Raw genomic sequence first — 19,831 nt, 5'->3', positions numbered from 1 at the left:
TAGCCTATCGCGAAATGAATCCGCGAATTTTGCATGTCTCTACACATGATGCATTTAGTCAGTCATCTTCTGTTCATTGGTTTCTGCCTTCTGTCCGGGGTTGTGTGAGACTGCGTCGTAAGAATAAAGTAATATTTTGATTTGTCTCTTGTCCTTCAGGACGTGTCATACTACTCTAGATCCAATGAGATCGTTATTAAAATATATTATACACTATAGGTAGGGACACCTGTATTTCGCGAATACATTTCGTGTCTAGGTACATCGCAAAACACCGTAGTTTTTTCTTGTAGTTATTGGTAGAGTCCCGGAAATTTCGCGGATTCCTCTGGCCTCAGGATAGAATTCAAAATTATAGGTGTGCTCGACCCATGTTTACTTTCCCATTGGTTGATTTCTTAGCGAGAACAGTTTTATCCTTGTTATTTGGCACTACCTGATTCGCTTACTTCTCCCCTAGCTGGACATCGTTGGCTCACGGTCGTAGAGGGGCGTGTCCAGATAACTGCGGTCCAATCATGGACACAGTGCGACAGTGTGGAGGTTTGCATTCTAGCTTGCGACTAAATGAATCCGCGAAAATTCCGTGGCTCTAGTTATTGGCTGTGGTCGGCGTGAGGTGTTTTCCCGCACTTGACGGGGCCAATGGGAATGTGGATACCGTACTGCTGCACGCACACGATTCGCCATTACTCTAAGAAAAAGCTACAGTGTTTTGTGACATACCTTGACACGAAATGTATTCGCGAAATACAGGTGTCCCTAACTATAGGATGACTTCAAATACAAGCGCGAATTTCGCATATATATCCCTCCCCTTTTTTCTTACTCTCTGTCTCTCTCTACGATTTAACTGTATTTCAACAGCCACGAAGATTTCCCGGACTAATTAGATAGCAAAGTAGACTTGAAGCTCATATATGCATCTGCTTTAGATTGACAACTGACCCACAGTTAGGTTGACATTGGCTGGACGACACCTAGCCGATACTGAGCAGGGATGAACAGTGTATGCGAATCATACGCAACCAGGTCTACTGACCTTGATTTCGGCCTATATGATAATTGAATCTATCCTGGAGGGTAAAGTAATACATCAAATAAAATTCATGATTAACCGTTAAACATATATAGTAATTTATGTTTCCTAGCTACAGCAGTCGGTGAATGCTTCGAACATGGAACCATTTCAAATTTTAAAACGCACACTTTGAACTAGTATAATTTACGGTAACCTACAAACTTGAAGTACGAAAGGCAATTAATTCCTTACTAAACATTATAATGAGATAAAAAATCTTCAGGCTATTCACCTCACGTATCATGCTGGTAAACATTAACTATACTAGCAGACAAGCCTAGACGAGTGGAAACATAGCTCTCAAATATGATGGTAAGGTAGACGAACATCTTATGAGCACACGGCCCTAATATTTATTTAGCGACAACGTTTCCGTATCTTATATCCGAAGAGAACACTCGTCTGATCATAGTGGAATATGTGTGGCACAATCCCTTGGAGTGTGATGCCATTATGTTGAGCGCCCACGGCTTTATCTCCACAAATAAATCCTACAGGGAAAGAAGGGAAAACCACTGATCTTAAGAAAATGCAGTAACAAAAAAATGGTATTTCCTATCCTGCTATAACTTCGCTTGATGAAAGTGGATGGTGAATGTTTTTGATGCGCCATCTGGCATATATATATAAATAAAATTTAAGCACATATTAATACAGAAAGGCAATGTGTGATTGGAATAATGATTTTATCAGGCACTCTTTCTTTACTTTTCTGTGTTTAAAGATAACATACTCTTACATAATTAATTAATAATTGCTGTTATTTATTTATTTAAAGCCACGATAGTGAAAATTTGTAATGGATGATCGAAAACAATGCTCGATGTTTTGGAAATGAATCAAAAGTGTAAATTAGTTTATATTTGCCTTAAAACTACTCTCAAAATGCAGTTTTGAACCAAAGGTGTGCAAATAAGAAATATTAAATTCCCTTAACTCTCTCACACATTATGGCCATATTTAATTTTCATGATAAGCATAAATACCTGTTCAACAAGCTATTGCAACATACATCTTTTTTACGGTAAACAGTCACAAAAAACTTAAAGAGTTCCAGTGCATAGAAGTACAATTTAGAAGAAAAAAATCGTTTAAGTACTAAGCCAGTAAACTGTGGAATGACACCATAAAATTTAAGCCAAAATAAAAATTTATTTGAGAGTATTGCATCGGAAGTGCGACGTAAATTAAACCTAGGTTAACCATCGTTATGTATAGATAGTGTGATATTTATTCTAAAGTTAGTATTTATAATATTCACTATTACGATTGAAAATGTTATATATAGATGTATGAAATACACGTTTTTAGCCAAAATATACGTAGATAAATTAAAAAAATAAATACATGAATTAAATATGTATTTTTATTAGCTAGAAAGTTTGTCTCTTTGTGCCCCATCATCACCGCGGATTGTTCCAAGTAACCATCCCCACATGAAGGCACTACACGCATGTCTGGCCTACTATCGCTACGCACTTTGCTATGTGCGTATTGTAGTGTTTGTGCTTCAACACCGGAAGCACCAAAGCGATGCTCGCATTCCAGGGGACTCCGGTCCGGCCATCCTGACTGCGATTTCCCATGCTTAATTAATCTGGTTACGTACTATAAAATTGTTGTCACGACTCCAAGATGGCGGACAAGACGTCATAATTCAAAATGGCGTTAAGTTCTCGCAAACAAAATGTCGGAATTAAGATGGCGGAAGGTTCTAGAAAACAAAATGGAAGAAAGTCGTCGAATCCAAGACGGCCCCGGAGTCAAGGTCATCTCAGAATTCAAGGTTAAGGTCATCCAAAATGTCCGCCGTGACGTCACAATCCCAGATGGCGGTCGGTCATTGACCTGCACCTCGTACCACAGCCTGAAGCCTGTCCTAGAAGGAACATTTACACACTACTATAGGTAGTTTTTGTTTTTACAATCACGAGTTTTTCCTTCCGAAACGAAAATTTACTGGGGAAAAAAATTTTTTTTCCGGGTATCATACATGACTGAAAATGTTATTTTGGACATACACCATTGCTGGTTACACTGTATGATATATAAAAAGAACCTCAATAACTGACAAAACAGATGGATATACAAAAAAAGATTAACATACAGACACAGAAAACAACTTCTGTCCTAGGAACACACTGCGTTCGTTATGTGCTGTCGTCGTAGTGATGTCAGGAATAACTCTTTTGTCACATCGCTGGGTTCGCCAGTGCATATTCTGTGTTGTCGTTGTTTTTTCCACATTATCTGTTTAGTATCATCGTTGGGTTCATCTGTTTGTCGCTGTTTTGTCCAAGGTCGTTTTTTCTTTATTTTCTGTCCTTGTTTGCAGCTGTCACGTCGTTGCTAGCCCACTGTGTCTGTCTGCGCTGTTTACGTTTTTAATTTTTTTGACAACGGCTGATCTATAGAATCATTTTTATCCGCTGTTTGCTTTAAAATAATATTCTTTTTTTTAGTGGAAATGATATATATTTTAGGATTTTGGGAGGGAGTGTTTCCCCTTCTTCTCCCTTGCATAACGGCGCTGCCTCTGACGTATCAGTATATTGCTGCAAGTAAAAAGGAACTATTTTTATGTTTAACTATGCACATGACATTCTTATTTTATTCATGTAAAAACCAAAATTTTACGAATTACAATTAATAATCGAAAGCAAAACTGATATAAGAACGTATCAATCGCGTTCAGTTCAGTATGCATCCACGATATTCTGCAAAAAAAAATCGTCTTGAACGTGATGTTAATATTATGTCATTTTCACAGGCTACGGGAATTTAGCCACTTATTCCACTAAGCTCCGTAAAAAGAATGCTTTTAATACTCTTCCTCTTCTCTTGGAAAGTCATTTTACGTCTGCCTCGTCCTCCGTTTAGGATTTTGGCGCGGGCTCCCACCCCTCCAGCACGTTAAAACCCATTTCTTCCCTTTTTAAAGAATAAAGAAATAAAAATCTTGTGAAAGTTCTTTTCTGAGGGGGGAGTTTTTCCGCCTTCGCTTGTTCGCCTTATCAATTAGGGTGACGCGGAATTCTCGCAGTGAATGTACCAAAAAGGTTGAAAATTTAGATTCATTTACCACGAGTCAGATGCCCTAATAATTCGCGTTCTTGCATCTTTTGTTAGGTGTGTTACATAAATAAAACTCTCACAAAAATTCGTTCTACCTATGTGAGTGTATAAATAAATATTTGGTTAAAAAGGTAGGTTTTTCTTTCATCTAAGTAATCGCAACTAAAATAAAAAATACTAATTCTAAAATTGTGCGAAGGTAGGTATCTCATAAATATTTTATTCCGTTTATTTCTGAAAAATGATGCTATGATTTTCTTTCCACGCCTTCAGTTAAGAACCTTAAAGGCTGGAAGATGTTGGGACGTGATGTTATATGTTAGGAGATTCAATAATGAGAAAAAAAATTTAATTCAAAATGTTATACTCAGAGGTTTATTCTTGCAAGGCGTTGTAACTGAAGGTGATTAAACTGGTCACACTTTTATTTTTATTTAGACACAAATTAAATAAATTTCAATAATAGGTGCTACAATTACTATGTTATGGATTTACATGCATTTTATTGCTAATTATTATGACTTCCACGCTACTAGCCTCTAATTCACACTGCATATTTTATGAAGACAATCTAAAAACTAGTGGTAAGTAAGTTTTATTACTCGTCGCTCCTAATTAGGCCTCTATCAAGTTTCATGAAATAAGCCCCTGGGGTGCAATCAGGCGTGTGTGTTAATGAGCTGAGAAGTGGGGCGCTACGCTACTACAGCCGCGCTACCCTAATACAAAAAAAAATACATTTTAAGGGGCGAAACGTAGGAACAGAACTACTTTTCCTGACCTCAACCAGTTCATGAATATATGGAGGGAGTATCGCGGAAGTTTGAATGTTAAATACCACATGTATTTAAGGCCTATAACCATGTGCGTAGAACACCCTACTCCTCCCCCCGGAAATTAAGAAGACCCTCACGGGGGTGATAAAACTAGTCCCACGGCTCTCCCACCCCCCTTGGCCTTTTCGGGAAACCAACACATTTTCACCTTTGCTGTAACACATTTTTTACCACAGGTGAATTTTTGAATAAATGCATACGTGAAGGTAGCAACAGCATGGTTGTTATTGTATGTCATAAAGTTGCAACATTTTTTTTTTTAATTCCATGCTCCTTCCTTCATTTTAGAGTGCAATGTTAAAATGTTATCGTTCAACTCGGGGAGTGGCCGGGTTTGCATGTTTGCACAGTAACAGGGTTGACCGAATCTCGATCATCTATTTTTTTTTTCTCCCGCGCGATGTTTCTCGACATGCAACCAGCGATTGCTCGGGTTCGATACCCCGAAAACTTAGTCAACCATCTGGTCTATCCGGAGGCACGCGTAAACAAGTCATCTAAACATAGCCCATGACCTCTGCATCTTATACGAGCAGGTGCTGGTACCGACACCCTCCGCGGGACTGTGGTTCTATCCCGGGCCTGGCAGTCGAACCACGAGGCAGTTCGCGGCACTCCCTGTGCCTTAAGGCCCCCGCCTACCCGGGCACACACACGGTGCGTAGAGATTAAGAGAAAAAAAACGCGATTTCAAAACTACTCAACATATCCGAGTGGGATCTGCTTACTAAAAGCATTTATGAGTTCGCTGAGGGCCGAAAAGTATATTTGATTTTGGATTTTCAGTTTTTAAACTGTATTTTTAGAAGAGTTAAAATGGCTAAAATGCATGTTTTCAGATTAATTTTTAGGCGTAAAACAACCGGTACAGATTCTTGACAGCACTTAAGGGACTTGCACTACACCTTTATCTGCATTTCTATGTCATATAATGTTACGGTCACAGTTCAAATTTCACAAGTTATCCTGTGACGACGAGAAGACTGCGCGCCAGCTTAGAAGCAACACAGCGCTAGACACACCAGCGAGCGTCGCGCCTATCATCCCGCCTCACTAACACACACACACCCCACTGACGAGGCGGGCTCCTTAAGGGCATATGACCCGTTCCAGGTCATGATTTTAGATTTATATTAATCACTGATCAACTTTTAGACATTTACAATCGTTTAACTTTCACGAAATGAAACATATATATAGTTGCATACTTTTTGCATAATTAACTGCCAAAGTTACATTTTTAACCTTTTTGGGTTGTACAAATAACGAGAATTTAATTTATTGCAGAACTGAAACTTTTTAGGATTAACTGCAATGCCACTGGCTACTTCAAGAAATGGTTTGCATTTCTATCACAAAAACTCATTTCATGTTTCTTGGCTGTCAAGATCATACAAATTTTGAGAATTTTGAAATGTCAGGTAAAATTAATTAATATTTTCTGAAAGCGAGCTGCAGGTGCCAGCATGCTTGGCGGTCGATCACAACAGGACACTGACGATTACTCTCCCGATGTCCTTGGCTCATGACGCATTCGCCCGTCTTCAATTACCTCGCAATCGACGAAACGTATGGAAGCGAGTGGGAAAATTTTTTATAAAAAAGCTGTAACCACATATTTACTTCCGGGAAATTTTCCTTTTTTTTTTTAAATTACGAGCACAGAATTAACTTATTTAAGGTAGGTCGATATGTTCTATACAATAATTTATTTTCTGCAGATTGGCAGAGCATTTGGTAGAGGGTAGCATGGTTCCTACCGAACTCTCAAATGTTAAGTGAGCCATTAGATGGTAAATAAAGATAAAATGTATTTTTTATTTGGTTCTGTTTGTATAAAAAGATTGATAACAATTATGTATGTGTTTGATACAAGAATATCTGCTTTGCAGGAAATATTCAGTTAAATTACCTGACAATTTTCCCAAAAAATACTTTTCCGGAAAAAATTACATTCCTGCAAAGGCGACATCCCCGGGGCCAAGGAATCAAGGTAAAAAAAAGGGGGAGAATGCTTGATTTCCGAAATATATATTTATGCTTGTGTTTACCCTGATAGTAAGGCAAATAGTATCACAACCTACTGCTAATAAATTCCATCGGAAAACTTATAACGTTTATTTTTTTCTTTCAGATCCCGTTTACAATTACGGCCACGGTATACTTTACAGTGTTCGGGTGATTATTATTTTAAGTATGGGTTTTAGAAAAATTGTAGGTACATTAGGTAATGGGTGGGGGAGGACTCTGCTCCTACCTATACGCGGGCCTCTTCCGGATGATTGCGACGCGTCTGGCATGACGGATCTGCGATCACCGGGAATGCCCCGCTCAGAAGTTGCTCCAAACACACACAACCTCCCTCCCTCCTCCCCTCCCCAGGAGATGCTTCGAGGATCCTGGTGTTTGTTCTCGGTCGCCGCGGAATATCGCTCTCAGACAAACACGAGCCGGGGGTACCGGAAAGGGAAGACGGATCACGACGTGTGTTGCGACTTGCCAGGGGGTTGTGGAGGAGGGTAGGGGGGTAAGTATAGGGATAACATAAAGGAAAGCAATCAGTTATCAACTTCCTCCGAACCCCCAGACGGAGGAGTGAGAGGTATATTTGCGTGGGGGGCCTGTTTGCCGAGCGATGTGGGGGGTTACCTTAGGGCTGCTCCTGTAGTGATGAAGGGGTGGGTGGGGGGTGGGAAGAGTAACTTACCAACGCATACCTCCTCCTTCCCCCTCCAAACATCGCGGCTTCCGAGTCACGTAGAGCAAGTAAATTTTTCTTCCCCAAAAATGTTTGCTTAAAATATTTGGCAAGCGTGACGTCTGGGCCAGTTCACGAGGAGGCTTCGGGAAGATCGACTGAACTCTCTCGACATCGCGGTACGTACATGGTGCGTGAATGAAAGAATAACATTTCTAAATGCTTGGGAGAAAAAAAAATCACCGTTAATGCTTTAAGAAAGATTTACTAAAAAAATATAGTGTTTGAAGACGCAAGAGCTGGGAATTGCCGTGCGGGTCTGTATCAGCATGCGTGTCGTTGTGGATGTTCAAGTTCCGTGGGATCCACCGTGTCACTGCAGGGATCTACAGGAAACCACAAAAACACAAGAGCGGGAATGACAACAGGCAATAACTTACATAGGTTCTCGTCGATCAGCCTAGAAGAAAAATTAAACAACAAAAAATAATATAACGAAACAAGACAAAAAAGAGCCAGTTGATATGCAAACATGATCACACGAACCCCAACAGAAGATATGGAAAAAAAAAAATACTTGTGAAGCTTGATTCAGTTTTTCCTCAAGACGATATATGTGTTAATGCACGCGGCGTTGTTTAAGCTACACGATAGTTATATTCTATCACATGGTGTATATTTTTCATTATTTTTTTCTGAGCACAACCATTGAATATATATAATGTATAGAAGTCGCGAGCCCAGGTTAAATTTTCTGTCCGGTTTCTTAGAAGAATTGTTGTAGTTCCAAGCTCCGCCGCTGCGATCGCTTTCATCGCTGGGTATCGGCCGTATACGCCCCTGGCGGTATTTGGCAGAACTAGGTTAACCAGCCCAGTCGTGACATCATCCTTCACCCCCCCCCCTCCACCACCCTAGAAAATCCCAGACCAGCGATTCAAATTACCCGGCAGGTCTTATCAGCATCGTTAGGCGACCTTGAAGAGGAGCTTCCCTTACCGTCGTTTGAGAATGATGAAATCCCAAAAGAAGCTAGCCACGGAAATCACTGAATGATGGGATTCTGTACCCGAGTGAAGTGAAAATTTGCTATTAAAACTTTGTATTGGGCCAATAGTCAGTGGTACGTTCAAAATATGGTTTTATTTTAAAAGTAAAATACTTATTTAAAATATATTTCGCGTTTGTACAAATTTACTTTTAGATATTGGCAAGGAAAATCAACATACCTTAAACAACCTTCTCTTATTCAACGTTATCTATTAAGTAGTAAAAGGGGTAGATATTATTTTAAAAAAAAAATGTAACCCACTAAATCAGTATTGGCAAGATATATATAAATTCAATATTAAAATATGCACATTAAAATTTTTTGTAATTAACTTTTTTCGGTAATAAAAATTCAGGATGATTTTGGTTTAATTGGTTTACGTATATTGCTATATTTTCTAAATCACATAGAAAAGGGAAAACAGTGCATCAGTAAAAATTCAAAAATTTAGTTTAAGTAATACTAGCCATACCAAAAGTTCAATATGCGAGATAAGAAATTTGGTAACTGCTCTACATTTCAAATAAAAATGCATTGGTTTCATGAATACTGAAATGTATGCGTAATAAGGCATATTATGTTATTTTACTAAGCATGACTATAACTAAAAAAATTACAGTAATTTAAAACGATGGCAGTCTTAACATACAATAAGTGCGCGAGTCTTAGTTTATTTTTTAATTGGCTTCTTTGTCAGATGGAAAAGAGTTAAGATTTCATCAAGGAAAAATATATTCTCAAAGTCACTAAGCGGGAGATGGAAAATAAGGTAGGTACTTAATTTTAAATAAAAGTTAAAATAGACTTACGCTAAACCAATTAAAAATAAGTCGAAAAATATTTTTATTTATTAAATATGTTCTATACTTGACAGTTCTTTGTGTATAATTCTTCAAAAATCTTTGAAATTTAATACATATTTTCTTAAAATGGTAGAATATCAGCAATACCCGGAAATTACGTGAGCAAAGCCACGGGTTATTAGATACACTTTTATTATAAAATAAAAACAATTATGCATTTGTAGTTCACGAATGTGATATTTTGTTTATTGCTTCACAACATTCATTTGCCAGTCTCAAATTTCATCGTACCACTTGTCAGAAATGTCACCAAAAATGAGAGATAGTTTTTTTTTTTACGAATTTCAATTACGAGGAAACCTTTCGCAAGACTTTTTTCTTCGCAGTAGTCACTGGGACACCATTAATTTAAATCCACTAAGATAATAAAATTGTATGTATAATGATTTGTTTTTGTATATTTATATAACTTCCCAACCAATTTTTAATGATTTTCATGTGAATAAACACTTGTAAAGCAATTTAATTAACTGTGTCATAATACTTCTGATTAGATGGAAATACAAACTTTTCATCAGTAATATACGATGATAAAAATATTTATTATTGCAAAATAATATTCACTGTTCAAATGCAAATTTAAATAGATTATTCGTACATGTTTCCTGCTAATTAATGGTTTAAAATAATAATTTTTTAGTATAAAATCATTTTTCTCTTTTGTTGAAATGGGTTGCTAAAATGAGGAATTATATGTCACTTACTAAGTCCGTGCACAGATTTACACAAAACAGCAATGTAAATAATCTTTTTTGGTAGTTTCTAATTTTGTGCCCTGGATAACATGAATTTGGTTTAATTCATACCAAAGTGAATTTTTTGAACAACTTAAATTGATGTCATAAATAAATATTTATTTTATATTAAAAATCCACAAACAGTTTTTAAAATATAATATTTATCACGCCAGATGGAATAATAAACAAAAAATAGCTCTTATATGTTGTCTGTGTTTAAAGAATTGTATTATATTTCATGGAAATAATATCTACCTTTCGGTTATTAAAATAAAATATATTTGTATTCAAAATACTTGCACATCGTTTTTACGAGCATAAAGGCCGGGATACATTTGCAATAGCACGCAAACAGCACACAGATAGCACACACGCACAGAGATAGCACAGAGCTTGATGCTACATTCACGCACAACACAACACAAAATAATACCGGAAGCATTCAAAAAAGTTTTTTAAACGTAAAACTCCCGTTCACAATTTTGGTCACTGAAGTTGGCATACGTGACGTTTGTTTAGATTCGTGTGTTGTTATTATGGTACGGTTTTCGTTAAACCCAGAAATATTTTAAATATTTCAAAGTTTACGTACAAAACACAATGAGCATTCAAAAATATATATCACTGTTTATTTCAAATCCGGCTTCTTTAACACATTCAGACACAGACTTCCAAGCATTTAATTTAGCTTCTTCATTTTTGTATCCTGCGGATCCCCTGTCATACAAAATATTTTTACTTTCTATTACAGCTATCAAAAAGCTATCAAATGTGCCTTCCATTTTTATGTTATCGCGTGTTTGAAAACAATAACAAACTACTCAAGTCAAGAGCACCAATACTTTCGTGACAATTGTTCTTTTATAAGCCCACTCGAGTAGTACTTAAACTGTTTGCTGATTGGCTACCACCATGGTCGCGCACAGAAAATAACCTAAAAGTTAAAAGTTAATGAACTTTCTGTGCGCCGATCCTGTGCTATTTTTCTGTGCGCGTGCTATTTGCCAATGTGGCAGCTCATATCTAATAGTGTATGTTGAACTTCTGTGCGTCTGTGCTATTTGCGTGCTATTGCGAATGTAGCCCGGGCTTAACTTGTGTATCTAACCTCAAAGCAAGGAATATAAAGAGTGGGAACTCAATGCTATAACAAACACTCTTATTTTCTTTGGAGATCCGGGAAATGTGCGTTATTTATAAGCAACTTAACATAGTAAATCGTTAACTTTTCAGATCTGTGTTGGCAAAATTGATTTTTTTTTTGTGGTCATTCGCTACTGGGAATATTCACCATATAACGTTTAAGATTATTTATTTTGAATTACGAAACAACCAAAACATTATGTAAAAATGCTTCATCTTATGTTAAAAAAAAATTATAAACTGCATAGCCACAAAGTATGACATCATACCATTAGTTTCAGTTACTAAAAACAACACGTGCACGCGTTTGAACAGTCATCGCAGCCATAGTTGTTTCATAGCTACCAAAATCATTCAACGTTGTCAAGAATTATTCCAAATTATGTTTTGCCATTTTACTCAATGCGCCACTCCGTTAACACAACATTTTATAAATTCTGAACTACGAATGTCAGTGGGAATGTACACTATACTGTACATTCCAATCTGATACGCTTTAAGAAATTTCTGTAGTTTTCTTATTATTAAAACTTAATTTTTTATGTTGGCATCTTTTAACCGCACTGTTTTTTTTTTGTTTTTTTTCTGTGGCCGTACTCCTCCAATTCAGTTGCGCCCGCCGGTATCTAAGCGCTCGGATTTCAACAAAAGGCACCGCCTCTCGATAGAGTGAAACAGAGAATTACGCGCACGACCTTGAAAAAAGCGACGCTACAGCGCTCTGGCGTGGAAGCTGGTAACTACGAGTACCCTCTTGTGGAAAGAAGAGCTGTCTAGCGGCGGAGCTAACAACTACCTCAGTTTTGGATCCGAAAATTGGAATAATAAATCCTATCCCCTCGCGACTTCTATAAGTTATATATATTCAATGGCACAACAAACCATATTATTAAGAGGCCGTGTCACAAATTTGCGCTCCTATCTATATCAATGTTATTTTAAAAGGCAGTTTTTCTCAAAGTCTATAAGAGGTAGGGGCCGGAAATTTTGCCTACTGAAAGTATACAATACATTTAACATAACCGCTTTTTTTAAATTTATTTATCATATCATATATTATTTCTGTGATGAAAATAATATTATCAATATTTTGATTTGTCCAGATACATTGAAATTTTGCTTATATTTATAATTATTTAGCAAAAACTGAAAACGCCATTGAAATGTATTGCATATTACCTTCCGATCAGTGTCTTCATGATCATGATGGGTTTATAAACCTGGGTGTAATCAAGTCTTTAACTATTACATGACAACATTTATACTTAATAATTTGGAGATATGCCTTTTCTATCCTCAGCCCCTGAGCTTTTACTATCTGGTCTGGCGACCGACCTGACACTCTTCAACCACCCCAGGGGTCTCCGATTACACATCTTATCAAAAAAAAAAAAGCTGTTCGTTCATTTGTTTTTGTGTTCGAGCGAAGGTTTACTTCTCCATTAGTGCCACAGAATTCACACATTTATGCCAAGGGAATATTCCGCTGATGTGACGCCATACGAATGTATTATTCGCGACCATACAACTTTTTTGTTTGTCATCGGGAAAATGACGCCGCAGTTTGATTTTTTGTGGTGATATAAAATAAATTTTCTTGGAATGTTCATTTTAAATTGAGCATTTTTAAATGTCAGCGTAGAATATGCTTATCTGCCCATTTTGTTTCTTTCCATAATAATGAGTAAAGTTAACATTGTCATAGACATTTTATTATATTCGTTTGCCGTCCAAGTACAAATGTCACACTATATCGCACGTAATTATATTTTTTTACTAATTTGTTAGTTGTCATTTTATTTAAGTTATAAATAACATTAATAAAAATTATTACTTAATAGTCCAGAATAGAGATTGAGTTATTATTCATTTAATAGGGGTTTAAAATATGGTACTACATACATATTTATATTATCTTGTCTTCTTTGTAACTTTACTGGAAGAATGGCATTTGGTATGTATGTTAACTCACAATGAAAATACTTCAGAAGTACTCAATTAACAGTGAACAACCTAGGGCCTATACTAATTTCATTATGTTCATGAAATATAATTGATATTACTAATAATGAACTGTATGTGTTTTGCGTAGAGATATCGTACGAACTGTATGTGGTACAGACCAACATTAGCTAAGACTCTGTAAATAAGTAATTTCAGTTAATGTGTAGAGAATATTAAAAGTTAGAAATAATGATATATATAAAACAATGCAGAGTTATCAGCATAAAAATAGAAGTTGTTTTTACGTAGCGCCTACTGGAATGTATATTTTGTGTTGAATTATGTGGTATGATTAGTATTCTCTTATTGTAAGTGTGTTTTGTTAAAATCTTATAAAACATCACTTACTGTTGAAGGATTTTCATTTTTTTTGTGATGATCTTACTTAAACAAGTTTTAATTATATTACACATGTATATTTTAAAAGCATTTTAATGTATACTTATAGAATTGTAATAGGCTTTATACGGACTCTCACGATGCATGTGAGCATCTATAATTAATAGAGACCGGAAAAATTCGCGGATTCATTCGGCGATAGGCTAGAAGTCAAATACATATACCTTTTAGATGATTTTGCTATTGGCTTACTGTTCATCTGGACGAATCTCAACCAATTATAAAACACCAACCAAAGAAGGATCGAATCACAGACAAACAAGCTGAGACGACTAACAAGTCAGCAGCAAATGAACTGCCGTTATTTGCCCGAGTGTACAGGGGAATGTGCAGTCTATCCTGAAGGCCGTCGAAACCGCGAATTTTTCCGGTCCCTAATCTACATCAATATTATGGCCGTTTCACAAGATCAAATATTTATTGAATTCAATCTGTTGCATTCATTGTACATGATTTTCGATATGTACATTGAATTCAATACAAATTGAAGATGTTACTCAACTAAGCTTATTCTTATTAACTTATAAGTATTTTGTTTGTTCAGTACATAAAAGTAAAAGATTCGTTATTATTTAAATAATGAGCATCTTTAAGCAATAACGTTTTCAAAATATTTACATAAACATAATGGAATATATTTTTTAAATACTTTATATCTACGATCACATCAACGGCAGTATTATGTAATGAATGAGGTAATGAAATATCTTGAAAGGATATTTTCTTCTCTGTAAAGTAAATTTGTAATGCAGCCCTCTTAATGTTAGTCTTGTGAGTTATTTCGTCTTCTAATATGCTACAGCAATGTATAAAATTAAGTTTTGTTAGTGTTTTAGTCTTGTGTAATGTTAAAGTGTAATGTGATAAATTCAATAATTTTTTTGTAAGTTCGTATTCATAAAGGTAGGCTACATATCGTATTAAGATAAATAGTATAATATTTGTAGATTTAAATTCTTTGAAACAACGTCGATAAGATGTTCACCTACCTCTGTTAAACTGTATGATGGTGCATTGTAAAAAATTAGGTAGTCTGACTTAAGTGAGATTGTATTTAGATTGTGTGTGATGCATATGCAATATCTAAGCATATGCATTTATGTTATTATCCTTTTAAAACGTTACATGATGAATTTCGTATACTTTTTAATGTCAACTAACATTATTTATCACGGACTATTACATCCATATAAAGAATAATTACCACATGTTTGAAGATTAATTGTATTCCGATACGTTTAAAGTATTAAAATTTTTAGATTCGACTCATACCATAGTTGTATAAGTGAGGTTTCTTGATTCTGAATCCCTGCATCCGCAATTTCCTAGTGAGCCGCCGGTCAGATTGTCATCCTCTCAGATTGTCGAGGAACCAGATACATTTTTCGTCGAGTAAACTCGAGCTGTCAACCTTCCCACTAATCCTGTGATAAGGGTATAGTAGCTTTATCACGCGCTGCGGCTACAGTTCCTTCGGTTGAAAAAGCCACTAAATCTCACTGTTAAAAGAGAGAACTTCTAGAGCAGAATATTGGAAATAAACATTTACTGACACGGCCTCTTAAGGTGAACTGTTAAAAAAACTACGTTCAAAAGTATTCCGGTTCTGCACTTGCAAATTACTCATAGCTAGAGACCTGCAAAATTCGCAGTTTCATTCGGTGATAGGCTAGAATTCAAACACACAAACCTCTTAGATAATTTTGCTATTGGCTTACTGTTCATCTGGACGAACATCAACCAGTTATAAACCCTCAACCAAAGAAGGGATCGAATCACAGACAAACCAGCCGAGACGACTTACATACAAGTCGGCAGCCAATGAACTTGCGTTATTTGCCCGAGTGTACAGGGGTATGTGCAGTCTATCCTGAAGGCCATCGATACCGCGAATTTTGAAGGTCTCTACTCATGGCACAAAAAAGAAATTTGATTGGTATTTAAATTCAAAACAGTTCCAACCGCTCCCTCGAATTATATTCCATTAGCTGGCGTTTTCAGATGTAACCCGGGATATCCTTGTAGGCGAAAAAACATTATTGTTATATTGGGGGGGGGGGGGAAAGGGGGGGGAATTGGAGGTCTTGAACGGGAAGGCCTACTTCACTTCAGCTCCCTACGGACACAAGTGCCGCTACTCGAGAGGCCAGCAGGATATTGCCCTCTTTAAGCGATATCCGGATAATCTCGCACGGCCCATTACGGAATGAGAAACGGCTGGTCGCCCTCCTATAAACTTTCCTTCCTTCTTCCATTTCCCCCCCGGCGTTCGTAGTTCGGCGAGATGCCGCGCGCTGCACAACCCTTGTCGGGAGAACTTACCGAGTTCCGGGTTCAGCCAACAGATGGCAGCACTGCCACCGAGCCTGCGGACGGGAGGGCACCAGCGGTCGAGGAAAAAAAAAAAAAACAATTGTATCACATGCAGCCGGAATTAAAAATAGTCTGTTAGTCCTTCTGCCGCCGAGCCAAAGAGTATATAAAGGATAAGAGTTTTAACTCAATGTTATCAGGCTCATTTGTTTGCCAAACATACCCGAAGTACGGACCCCAATTGTGCCAACTGCTAAACACACTAAATAAATAAAATTTGATTTGTAATCGCTGCCACCATCATGATAAAATTATTTATTAAATTATATTAAAATACAATAATTAAACAAGTTGTACACGTTTTAATTAATATTACACCATTTGCTTACTTTCTGTAGTACATTTTTATTTAAATAATGGTCATTTTTTTATATTACAACGTTTGCAGCATGTTAGACCGAATCCTCGGAATTATTCGGTAAGGAATTCGTTGCCCTATTCGAGTTGGAGGGGCCTGCGCCGAGCTATTTACAACACTCGTCCGCAAATAATATTTTCCCTTATAAATGCTGCTAGCTGTTGAGAAAACTTAAATTTTGAAGAACATTTCACTAGTGTTATTAGATTAGTTTGACAATCATGTAAGCTATAACTAATTAATAACTCAGTAATTTTATTCAGAGCTATCATGCGTGATTAATTACACTTCTGTGAATAGGGCGATCTTTGTTTCAAAACTAAACCTTTTAAAACGTGTCCAATCACAATTAAAAATAATTATGTAAACATCTAAAGAATTGAACGAACTTCAAAAAGTTTAATAAAATAACATTTGTCACGCAAAACCCTTGCAGACATCTGGAGGTTATAGTTTCATCCGTCTGTCCGACAAAAGTTAAAGTAGGCCTATGAAGTTACCAAACGGACTGACTGATGGAATTTTTTCGGGCCATACGATTGGCTGCAGGTCACGTGATTGACGAACGGATGTCGGACGGACTGAGAGGCTGAGTTTACTATGAAAAAAATAACGTAAGCGAGTGCACGAGTGCGCGGCAGACCATACACACGACTTGTGCGAGATCAGTTCACAATAAACTGAACTTTGATCTCCCACGATAGCTGACCCACAACGTCGAAAACCTGATAAAAATTATCATTCCTATATAAAAAAAAAGGAAAATTTAAAAGCAAACAGCAGGCGAAGTGGTTCCGTTCCCCATTCTCCGAAATTAAATTCTGCGTACGTTCCTTCCTGCCCAAATATCAAAAAATGGGGAGGGGTTATTACTGCCTCCACATTCTCGCCGCGCGTGGCGCTCCAACGTACCTGCCGCCGGAAAAAAAAAACTGTCCAGGAAAGTGTATGTTCCTCGGCCCCATCTCGCACTATAGGGCACCCGCGCTCTTCCCAGCCCCGTCGGCTGTTCGCGTCGTCGCTCCGAATAAGCGACGATGGCTGCACCTCCCTACACCAACTAACACTGCACCACGGTCCACACAAACCATCAGTAGCGTAGCCAGGATTTGTGTATAGGGGGGGGGGGGGGTTAAGAAGCATGGTCCGTCCCCCCTCCTATTTAAGTGGGGGGTGGGGGTGGGGGGTCCTCCCCCGGAAAAATTTGGATTTTAAGGTGTAAAATAGTTCTATTTGAGCAGTTTTCGGTACTTAACTTTAAATATTGTAATGATAAAAATACTAATTTTTTAATAAAAAAAATTGTTTGAGTGATGAAGTAATAAATTAATTAAAGATATTTTAATAAATTCAAGTGCCTTGTCCACGTCCACTCAAAATCATAATTCATGCTCGAAGCTCGACAGTACAAAAAAAAAAAAAAGGAATAAAAATGGTTGGGTTTCGGCAGAACTGGCCTATTTCTAGAAACAATTAGCTTTAGCTTGAAGAGTTACCTAGTCACCACCTGCTTACAATTACCGCGCTGGTTAAATACAATAGGTGTAAGATATTTGAAAACTTTGGACCCGTCACGGCGTCACAACCTTATAGCTTCTGCTCGCGACAGGGTTAGGGAAAGGGCAGGAGAACCGGTAGGGCTCACTTACTCTTCCTCTCCAGTGCAGTGGCCGGTGATAGCAGTAAGACACCCAGGCTTTTAGCTAACCTGCTTTCAGATGAGAAAAAAATGGGGGCTAAAGGGGGGGGGGTTAGAACCCCTAAAACCCCCCTGGCTACGCCCCTGCAAACCATTGTTAAAGATACTAAACGAAATCGCGACGACCTCTCGCGGACAGTGTTCCAGAACCAAATAACCAGTGGAAGACATTTTTTTTTAGTAGGCTCTTGATTACTTCTGATCCGTGCATTTCTGATACGTAGCCTACCAGAAAATTGACACAGATGAAATATTAAAGAGTTGTTGCCAGGAAGGTATAAACTTACTACTCTCTCCTACATTGACCACTGGCGATAAAAACCTGTGTTCCGACTCGGATGTTGATTCCGAACCCCGATGTTGAATCTGAAGATTTCAATTTATATTTTTTTTTGTGAAAAATACATTTTATTCTAACTAAAAATACTATTATAGACTATTGAAATAACATTTGATGTGACTAATTAAAACGAAAGTTCCAAAAAAATTGGCTATGTTAGAATATTTCTTTTAATAATTCATGAATTTAATCAAATATTTTTTTTTTTTTGTATTTCAAATGTTAAGTTTTGCTCTAATAACTGAAATTTGCGCGAGGCTAGAAACGGTTTCCAACACATTCTAGCGGACGATTCGCAACCATCGATACAATTTTTACCGCAAAAATATACCAGAGATAGCAGCACCACCGCACAAAAATAGACAGCCTTTCTAATTTTCTCAAGTACTTTTAAGGTTGCAGTTATTTCGTGTTATGGCCATTAAAGTGTACAAAATGTATTCCAGGATAGTTTCGCCATCATTAAATTTCATTTGGCACACCAAAACGCTTGGCCCATCGACTAAATACGGCTTAATGGCGCCAGACGTGGGTCATCAGCCATCTGGACGAAATCAACGAATGCGCGGAATATGGGCGACAGAACGGCAACGGAAAGGACATAAATAATACCATGCCTAAAAATAAGGAACTGGCCGTGTCCTATCCATGACCCCCCACATTCGATTACATTATAATTGCATGGTTATTTCTTACCTACGCTCTTTTTTTTACAATGTTACTTAACCTCAAAACAGGGTATACTTATGGTTACTATTTGTTCTCTAAATATTTAGTCAAAATCTGCTTATATCATGCTTAATTTTTAATATTCCACTATTTGATGTAATTGCAGAAAAGTGGTTAAGTGTAAGAAAAAGCGTACCGCCTTAACTTCGCCACCAATAAAGACGATAAATAAAATAAATAAATACATTTTATGAGTCCAAACTAAGCTTTATTAATAAAATATCCATTACTTTTTTTTTCTAGTTTGTAAAAAAAAATGATGATGGTTAAACATTGAAAAATAAACGGGGCCGGGCCCTGGACCCAGGGGTCCACACCCAGTCCCACCCTTGTGGGGGGCAATGGTCCTATCGAGCACTAGGAATACGTTCAGGGCACAGGTTGGACATCGACACCTAAACCCTCAACTCCACGGTTCCTGAACGACACGACGTGATCATGTGGC

The 19,831-nt window shown here is 37.2% G+C and overlaps 1 protein-coding gene across 1 annotated transcript in view; it reads right to left on the bottom strand.

Annotated features, from left to right (window-relative positions):
* LOC134537643 (tyrosine-protein kinase transmembrane receptor Ror-like) overlaps window positions 1-19,831 on the bottom strand; it is a 309,127-nt gene that overhangs the window by 251,544 nt on the left and 37,752 nt on the right. The window lies entirely within an intron of this gene.

This window comes from Bacillus rossius, chromosome 12, assembly GCF_032445375.1.
Source record: "Bacillus rossius redtenbacheri isolate Brsri chromosome 12, Brsri_v3, whole genome shotgun sequence".
NCBI lineage: Eukaryota > Metazoa > Arthropoda > Insecta > Phasmatodea > Bacillidae > Bacillus > Bacillus rossius.
Note: the sequence above shows the minus strand (reverse complement) of the source record. Positions and strands in the feature narration are given on the sequence as shown.